Raw genomic sequence first — 10516 nt, 5'->3', positions numbered from 1 at the left:
CCGACCCTTTCGATTTTTAAGTCGGATCCGGTCCCGTTCTCCCCACGCCACATCCATCGTTAACGAATCGACACCGACAGAAAATTGACGGTTTGCCTCTTCGTCGGAGTCCGTCGGAATCTTACGTAGAAGACCAAATAAATCGTTTAAAGCCCGGAAACGCCAAAAGGAATTGGGTTAAATTATAAACAATTGGCCGCCCGATCGGTAAATCGGTAGACGAAACGTCCGGTCCGAAAAACGTGTTTGCGTATAAAATGCATTCGTCCCCTAAAAGAACCGATGGACGGGGATTTCCGGATTATTTTCGTAATTTGTATTTGCCCGTCCGGGTTTTCCGAAACAACCGTATGCGAAATATTATCGAGTCGTTTATAGTAAAAGAAAGAAATTTCCGTGCGTAGGTGCCAATCCTTGGCATTTTTCTATTCTCGAAAAGCGTCGGATCGGATCGCCGCGGCAACTTCCATTTTCCCCGTTACGGCGGATCCGTCCGGGGACGAAAACGACCGTCTCGAAAAGAAACGAGAAATTGGGCCGTGATCCGACCGTCGGTGGAGAGAAAGGAGGAGCCCGTCGAAAATAATCCCGGCACTTCCGGTCTTAGCGGTAGAGTAACTAAACCGATATTACGACGCGAAAACCTACATTGCTCCGGTGCCGTTGGACGAAGAGTAAGCTCTTAGGTATTACTTGTACTGCGCGCGTGTGTAAGTGCTTCCGACGCATTCCAACGTTCGACTTATTTATTTAGAAAGGTAATTGGATCCGGACTCCGCGCCCCTTCCTACGTACGCTACCGGCCGTAGCGCGCTTCGTTTCTCTCCCAGGGACGACTGGAAATACTGCCAAAAATTAAAGGCCGGGTCGTTTCCTTTCGTCTTAGTAAACCCCGGGATTGAGTTATTGTTCGTATCCGTTAACGCGATTCTTTTTAATTTTCTCCGCTGGGTGGGCAAAGGGCCTTTTTAGCCGGCTCTTTACCGGTCGGGCCCGGTCCGGAGACGAACGGGGTCCGACACGTCCGGAAGGGAGTCTCGAAAAATTTCCGGGGGTTTTTTCTATTCGTCCGGATTTCATTCGGGTCTTCCGAAGTCGCGGGCCGTTTCCTCTGCCGCCGATTAACGTAGTTAACGTGGCCGATACGGCGTAGAGGGTCGGGTAGCCGAGACTCGGATATAGATTCTCTTCGGGCCTTCTTCATTCGTATCGGGTATTCGGGAAGAGTTTAAGATAATTTCGCTTCGTCGAGAGCCCCATCCGCTCGAAAAAAGAAAGGTTTGTCAGTGGCGTAACTAGGGGTGCGGTAGGCGCGGTCCGCACCCGACCCCCGGAAAGCCATAGGCCCGCGGGGGCCCCAAAATCACGGGGAAAAAAGACCCGAAAATTTTTCACCGCAATCGGAACGAAGCAAATTTTGGCATTCGGCTGCTCGAGCTGCCGGGGCCCCTATTACACGGGAAAACCGGCGACTCGACCGTAACTAGTTATACACTATATAAACCGCTACACAAAAATATTTTAGTCCGTTTACGTAAACGAAACAAAAAAATATCTAACGCATCGTTCGTCAAACGAAAGAAAGTAAACGCCTAAACGCGATGTTTTTAAATTTCTGTAAGTACCTACAATAATTTAAACAAAACAAGCGGGCTTTCGCAGCTCTTTCTAACTCTTACGTAATGCCTTTTGACAAGACTAAAGTTACGTCGCTTACTCTATCGCGGTCGAATCTGTCGCGGCTATAATTTGGCTACGGGAGGGCGCGGATACATCGCGGATACATCTCTGCCGAGAGGGCGTCTCGGCAGCTTCGGAGCACGAGGTGAGCTTACCTTCCACGTACAGTACGGCTTGCGAAACCTTTGTAGTTAACGATAAAGTTGTTACGTTGTTAAAGGCTTAGATTAATTGCCAATACAGATATCCTAGCACGCGAGAATAACGCGACAGATTCGTTCGGGAAATTGGCACAAGATTTCGACAGATTCGAGAGTTAGCGGAACAATACTCCTTCTTAAAGCCCGCAATTTTTCTGGATCCTGTTTCGGAAGTGGACCTCGAAAACAATCCGGAAGAAATGGACAAAAAAGAATTTACTCTCGAACAAAAACGGCTTCGAGACTCGGTGGCCGTATCTTCGGAACTTAACCCGATTTGTCGAGGACCAACGGAACTTTTGGATTTTATTCGTCGATACGAATCGATCGATTCGGAATCCAATATGGAAATCGGTCTCCGAACCTTCTTCAGATCGGAGTTAGTGTCGCGACTCGCGAGAAAAGCTTTTCCAAGCCGAAGCCAATTAAAAACTACCCGAGATCGACGAACCTCGCCATTTCATCCGTCGAACGCCAAGTTACCGATTCCATCGATTTCGATTCTGTCATTTCTGATTTTGCTAGTCAGAAAGCCGGTAAAGTAAGTTTTTAAAACTTAAATCTATCCTAATATTATTTGTCTTACTTGGCAGAAAACGGAACGAATAAATTCAAAAGCCGAAATTTACAGAAAAGATTACTTGTTTTTGTTCCCGATTACCGTTACGGAAAAAGGACACCCCGCCGAAAAATCTTTTTCGGGGAACCACAAATCCGGTTGCGCACCGGGCCCGGAGAACCCTAGCTACGTCACCGAGGTTTGTTATATACGGGTATCCTCGGCATAACGCGTTCCGAGAAAGTGTCGTCCTACGCCAATCCGTGCTTAAAAATAAAGTAAAAATTATTAATCGTAAATTTGTCGTAGCGGGTGGAGTTTGTACGATTATTTCGTCGGTCGTTTTAAGAATAATTACTCGCCCACAGTTTAAAAATAGTTTAAAATGTTTACATAAACTTTACTAAATACGAAGATTAACTTATAAAAAGAAAACACGTCGACTGTCTCCGGGGCTAAAGTTTGAAAGCGACGACGACGACGACGACGACACCCGGACGATAGGAGAGTTAGTGGAATCGTTTCTTCCTCGTCCTTTCAGTTTTCGTCAGATCCGACGAAAAGCGCGAAATAATTTGAAAATTTCAATATTGTAAATTCCGTGGGCGAGTTTGAGACGACGGGCGTGCTTTGGCCAAAAAAATTGAATAACGAAGTTTACGCCTAAAATTTACGAAATTTTGTAGGGAGGATTTCCAAAATGGCGTTAAGCCGCGGTCACCGCGCAGTCGACCGCGACCGGACTAGAAACAAAAAGTTTGTTCTACTCGCGCCGATTGCGAACGCGCATCCGATCGGCAAACGCCTTTGCGCCACGCCATACGGTGACGACGTCGAAAACGGTTCGTCCTCGTGGCCGATAGTTAAAGGATTAATACTTTTACGGAATCGAGATCGATCGAGCTTATTCGGGCTGACGAATACCTGCGGGATTTTGATTCTTCGTGCGATCGAAGATTTTATTTTTTCGCGTATTCTCGCCGACTCTATCGAAGTAAACGCCTTTTTTATTTTATTCGTTGCGGAAAAGGAACTGCTTGCCATTTTAATAAGAAAAGTGGTAAAATTCCGTAATACTGCGAAGTAAAACGTAAATGTCGGTAAACTCGCGAAAGTAGTCAAAAACGAGCTACCTAATTTTATTGGTTTATTTTAGGGTCGAATGTTTCCGAATCGCGACGTCGGCGAACAATGCGCGACCGTCGGAAGACGCGCCGCTCGCGCTCGTTTCGGTCGCGGTCGCCCGAACGGCTGGAAATCGCGCGGTGTGACCGCGGCTTTGGAGAGAAACCGGAAACGGCGTTGTAGGGGAATACCTCGAATTTTCCAACCGTTCCGTACCGGGAATACTCGTATTCTCTAGCGGTACGCTGTATTTACTATTCTATCCGTTAAATCGAATCGTATTTTTCCGAGTAGCCGTAAAAACTTCTACCTAACTTTTTGAGTGAACTTTGCGTGTATTCGAACGTAAGGCGTACCCACGTCTTTTACTCTTTTCGGTACGGAACTGGAGATTCTATTAGAATTAACGACAATAAACAATTTCCGCAAGAAAATAAAGACTAATTCGGAAGCGAGTGGACGAAACTAAATTTGTAAACGTAAAAAGGGGTGGGGTGCCCGTAGCGGTGGACGCCGAGGATGGAGGAAGATGCTCCTATTCCACCTTTCCTCGATAAATGACTAAATTCGGAAAGAAACCAAACCGAAATCCGGGAAACGTCATTGGTATAGAACAGTGGCGCAGCGAGGGGGTGTATCGTGCACCGGGCGCCTCTCGTAGAGGGGCGCCCAAATGGTCTCCGACACAAACTATATGTGTTTCTGGAGGGGGAGAGGGGCGCCAGTTACGTTCTCTACGCCACCGGTATAGAAAAAGGCCTCGTTAGCGCCCACAAAGCCGATATAACCGTAAATAAAAGCCGCATTTTGTTCGGACGCACTTCTATCGTTGGGTCGGCTTTAAAAATCGGAGAATGTCATTTTCCTCCCATTCCGTTATTAACCGGATCTCCTATACTCGAAGGCCTGGGAATATTTGGCCAACTTAATTACCTTAAATAAAATTATAAATAAATAAGATATATAACATTTATTGTTTAACTGGATTTATTTGTTTTTATGTATTAATAAATCGATAAAGGAAAAGAAACCGTAAAAAGAAAAACAGTGCGCTAAATTGCGATAAATGAAACTCGGAACTTTTTATTTTGTCTTCGAGTTTTTGTCGGCACTCTCGCCTTTATTCCCGGGCGTTGTTCCGGCTTTCGCTAACTGCGCACGTTTATCTGCGAAAAGAAGCATTCGAACACGTTCCGAATCCGGTCGGCTTCTTCTCCTCGATTAAACGGTTGCCAAATCGAGGGATTTTCCCCAAAACGAGAGAGGTATTAACGAGGAATTTTATATTCTCCGGGGAGAAATTGGAAAATATATAATTTTTTTGTTTAACGATAATTTAACTTGATCTTTTTTTAACGAATTGCTTTCAAACATCTTTATTGCATCTTCCGTGTTATTAGAGAGGTCGCGCGAATAAAGAAAATTCCAATCGATCTCGTTAAAATATTTCTGGTTCTACGGGGGTTTTATTATACGGTTTTATGAAAACATCTCGATATAAATAAAGATGTAAAAAACGAAGATTAGCCATCCGATAGACTCGGCTTTTAATCTGGAATACTTCTTAATCTCTTTTATATTGGGAAAATTCGTTTGGGTTTTCGAACAACTTTTAGGAACGATGTATGTTGGAAAACCGAAATTTGACTGTACAGTATTACAGAATATTTAGACGCGTCACGAGGTGTGCAAATTATTCTTTAATTATCGGAAATAGACACTGTAATGTTAACCGTATAGGAGAAGGGTGGTATTATGGAACCCCATTTTCATTATAGGAAATTGTAAACAAGGTATCATAACTACGCCCACATTTTTTTGTGCGAAAAGTACTGGTAACTATCAAACTACCGGTAAATGTTTTTAATCCGATTTTTCGCTAGCATAACTATAAGTATAGTTTTTGAAGGCATCCGTAAGAAAAGTCAGAAGGTTGTTTTTGGGAAGCCGGGTGGTAATAGGGAACCCTATTGTGTTTACAAAAAATGTTTTAATGTATTCAAAAACAAATAGAAAAGTACAAAAAGTTAATTAATTACAAAATCGTTTACTCCAATGTATTTTATCGAAAAAATGCTTTAATAGTAGAAAAATATGACCTCCATCGACGATATATATTCCCGCATTTCTTTTTCGATATTCTCGGGAAGAATTGGCTTTCTACCTAGTGTCTTTCTTCACGAATTGCTTCGGACGAACGTCCGCTTGCGAAGTAGTTTTTGGCACCTCATAAAATTTTGCAGCTTTCTTCGGCCCATTTTCCCGTCCCTTACCGTACTCGCTGTCTCTGCATTTTTTCCTGGCTCCATGTTTGTCTCTTCGAGTTTTTCTTCGGCTCGTTCGGCTGGGCTCTAAGCATCTGAAAATTAAAATAAAGTTACAGTAGAGCGTCGAAAATCGGAATCAATTGGGGACTGGGGTTGTTCAGATTAGTCATTTGTTCCGATTACCGACTTTGTACGAAAAAATATATTAACCTGTCCGACGTTCAAATTTTTCTCCCTTGCGTGTCGCTTCGTGTTGAATTTTTCTCCGTTGCGTGTCGCTTCGTGTCGAATTTTCGTCGATTTTAAGCCTAACGAAAATTTTTATAATAATAATCGAGGCTATCGTATCGTTAAAAATTATTTCTGCATTTTGTACAAACAAAATAAATATATTGAAGAATATAAAAAACACGAAAATTATACTTTAGAAGTAAATCTAGTATCAAAAACGTTCGATTCGGCACGACGCAGTCCGACTGAAAATCGTTCCGATTACCGGCGTTCCGATTAACGACTCTCTACTGTATTTTATAAAATCAGTTAAAAAAAAAAAAAAAAAAAAAACACTTATCTATCCAGAACAGTTTTTCAAAACCAAAAATAACTTCAGAATTTAGCTATATCTACTTATCTACAATTTTAGGTATCTATTTCTAATTTTTTCATTCGTCTATCGCATACTTTTACAAAAATATTCCACGCTTTCAATTTGTGGGTATTACGAACCCCAGAGGAGTCGGGTTCCGTATTAAAAGCACCAATGGGGTCCGTATTTCACGCATCTCCATCTTGGGTTAACTTAATTTTTGTCAAAACCAAACTTGAAACGAGATTAACGCGTTTCTCTAGGCCTATAGAACGGAACACACGCGCCTGTTACCTACAACTACACGATTCATATTTTAAAAATAATTAAATTCACTTACCATTCGAAAGTTTGGAATTGCAAAATACACAAATGCCCCGTTTCGTCGAGCTCAACCGCGTAAGTAAAATGGGAGGCGTTCTCCCCTCGCTACGGATGTCTGCCTAGTGCGGCGCAGCCACAATTTGCTAGAGTTCGAATCTATTATCGGTCCGAAACGGACAGGTTCCGTAATACCACCTTGTCTTCTACTATTAAAGGGACCGTACTCTCGAGGTAACCGCCTGGCTTTTTGTCATTACGAATATATTTATATCTTAGTTTTCTAGGAGTATACTTTTTATTTTGCGCACGGGTGGTTATTTTGTCATATGGTGGGTAAGTTCGTGATAATACGTAGCTAGTTTCGTGATGGCACGTATATTCGTCCGCAGTTTGGAAAAACTGTAGACCTATAAATGCCCATTGTCGTTTGTCTTTCCGTCCTTTCTTAGTCTCGACAACAGAGTCGAATAGATGAAAGACGCCAGTAGATACGAATAGCCTAGGGGAAGAAAGCCCCGATTAACTATATAACTTTTGACGCAAACCGGAAGTTATATATCGTAGACGACTCGATTGGTAATACGAAAAGTATGACGTACAGGAACGAGCCACTACTAATTTGAGGCGTACGGCATGTAATTTAAATTAAATAAATTAAAAATTGCAACCCGGCATTGTGACCGCGTCACAATAAATAATTGCAGGTATATCGAATACTTTCCGTCCTGGAGATTTTAAGAAATTTATCTTTTTCATTTCGAAGGCACGTCGAGTAGTAATTTCGTGATATATTGTTTATTTTGTCGCGCCTCACTTTTGACCTAAAAAGTATGGCTCGAGATATATTCGACTAACATTATACGTAAGTTATACATATTATTATTTTACTTTTATAAGTTATACATATTACTATTTTACTAATCGACGATAATTAATTATCGATAGTCTTTGCGTTTGATACGCCTAGAAGTTCACAGCCAATGCTAAGAATGTTGTCCAATAGCTGAGGAAATTTAAACTGACAATACAATATAAAAATAATAACCGCCAGTTTATACGTATCTGTAGTTCTTAATTGTCGGAGCGAGGCGAAGCCGAGCGACGACTAACGCTCGACTTCACGCATCCCTCGTCAACATCGTAACTCTAGAACCAGTTGTCCGATCTTGAAATTTTCTAGGACGACCGATCATCACTCGAGGATGAACCGATTAAAATTTCAACTCTCAAAAGTGATCCATTTTTGTAGAACTGGAGATAGGGGTCAAAGCGAAGATGGCGTTTTTCTTCGGTATTAGAGGTCAAAATGAGTTGACTAAGGCTACGTCCTACGTGGCAGCGTCTATTTATCGTGCCTATTTATCCAGAGACGAACTCGATCAGTTCCAAACGACAGTAGAGCTATATCCAACGAACGAGGTTAAACGAAGCAACGAAGACTACTTACAGTCAACTGGGTGCCCTCTCGCTTATATAGCATCCGAAAACACTCCAGATATTGCCCCGCCTTCGTCCAAAGACGACTCGGCTCTCGGTCTCTCCATGTATTTTAATCGCTCAGTTAATGCCAGAATCGTGCCGAGAGTCAACTTATGGGTGCGAGGAGGTCTCGTTAATGGTTCGCTAGGAACTACAGCGGTGCCTCGTATAACGTACGCCTCGAATAACGGCCGCTGCGAACAACGGACTTTCTGTTTGGCCGTTACGTTACTCGAGCTGCGAACAACGGACTTTCCGGCATAATTGGTGACTGCTCCACGGGTGCGTTCTTTAATAGCGGTCGCTCTGCGTCTCCGCTACTACGGGAGTGCGCTGCCGTTTGTAGGCATTTAGGAACGACGGTGAAAGAAAGAAAGATGGCGGCGCCCGCGCTATCGATAGTATCGCGATGGAGGAATCTATAATTCTAAAATATGAGCTTTAAAAGGCAAAAGAATGATCCCAATTGTAAAATTTAACCATGAAATGGATTATTTGTTGAAAGAGCATTCGAAATAGTCTCGAAAAAAATTCGTAAAGACACTTACATCACCGCGTGCGCTAACTCGCGCTTTCACAATTTCTAAATTCTCATTTGTAAAACCACGTAATGAGCCCGGAAACGAAACTATCTGAGCCACGGAGGACGCCGTGTCGCTTTCCACCGTAAACTACTGCTACCAGCGGCCGTTTTTGCCGTTCGACGGCGCGCACTTCCACCGGAATTTAGGAACGCGTTCCGCGGGAACTTTTAAACGGATGTCGCTGGCGCGGAGTTACGCGGAGAAATAAAAGAACGCACCCTAAGTTCATTTTTGTACGCTGCGGAACGAATTAGATGTTTTAACACGTATTTCTACGGGAAAATGCGTTTCGTATAACGGACGTTTCACTTAACGGACGTGCACCTGGAACGGATTAAGTACGTTATACGAGGCACCACTGTATACGCTACATTATATACGTTCCTAATGCTCGCCCTCCGGCTCTTCCTCTGTTTATTTTAGTGGAATTCGATAGCTATCCGGGACCTTTCATCTGTGGTAATCTGTTTCCAATAATCCCCATAACACGCTCTTCGAACGATGGCAGTATATTGCCATCTCGTGGACAGTTTCCCCTTACCTTAGCATACTATACGTAAATCACAGGGATTAACTCTTCCAAAAATCAAAATAGATATAGGTAAAAAAGAGATAGCTGTCGGTCTTACCTACGTTGCATTCGGTCGAGTGAAAAAAATAACTGACGTAATATTTTTAAACAGTTACAATAAAGATGGTACGAGTCAATCCGTAAGTCCGAGGCCCATAGCCATAGCCAGAATTTCGTGATAAGTTGGAATAGCAATTAATTAATGGCTTATTCCGACTTTATATTTGTACCTTTAAATGATACAATAGAAATCAAACATATTGTCGAGAACGAATGATTCTTTGTTTCTTTTTTCCCTTATAAACTAGAAAACGAAGGTGCGAGCAGCCTCGCTCCGACTACGCGCCGATACAGCGTCACTTAACTAGTTTATTGAAATATTCACTTCCCACCAATATTTTGTTTGTAAATTTAAGATCGGATAAAAGTTGTACAAGTGTTTTAGTCTCCTAAAACACTTGTACAACTTTTGTACAAATTTCCAGTTTTCTTCTTCTTACAATAGAGATCGCTCTAACAGTTGTAAAATGACAGTTTACTCGAACCAATAAAATTCCAAATCCCATCTTATATCGCTATTTATTACAAAAACAAATAAACATTGGTATTTGGTAAATGCGGGAGCTTCCAATTATTTTTAGTCGACGACGATGATACGTTAAGAATCGGACACTCCACTCTTTGTGATCGTGTATATTTATTTAATTTTTAGAGACATTTCTACCACACTTCAAAAACCCGAGTTAAATTAAATGTTACTTAAAGTGTGGCCTATCGGCCTTAAGAAACATTTGATGGGAAAAATTACGTTTAGAACTTTTCCATCATTTAACAAAGAATTTACGAAAGAATTATTAATGCTTTTTTCAAATACTAAGCGTATTTTATTAGTCTAATACCAGGTGAAAAATGTTTATTTTACAAAACGTTAAACTACACAGGTAACACGCGCAATGAAGAAACAGAATTAATAAATTTTTGTTATTTAATTTAACTTAAGCGTATTTAAACACGGGGCCGGCGCTACCGTACGGGCAACTGGGCATTGGCCTGGGCGGCAAATTTTCATAGATTTGTACAAAATTTTCGGGCGCATTATTTTTAATTTTTTTTTTAATTTTTAATTGTATTGCTTGGCGCA

The sequence above is a fragment of the Centruroides vittatus genome, unplaced genomic scaffold (assembly GCF_030686945.1).
Source record: "Centruroides vittatus isolate TY-2023 unplaced genomic scaffold, ASM3068694v2 contig_620, whole genome shotgun sequence".
Taxonomy (NCBI): Eukaryota; Metazoa; Arthropoda; class Arachnida; order Scorpiones; family Buthidae; genus Centruroides; species Centruroides vittatus.
The sequence above is the reverse complement of the archived record's forward strand: the minus strand, read 5'-3'. Positions refer to the sequence as shown.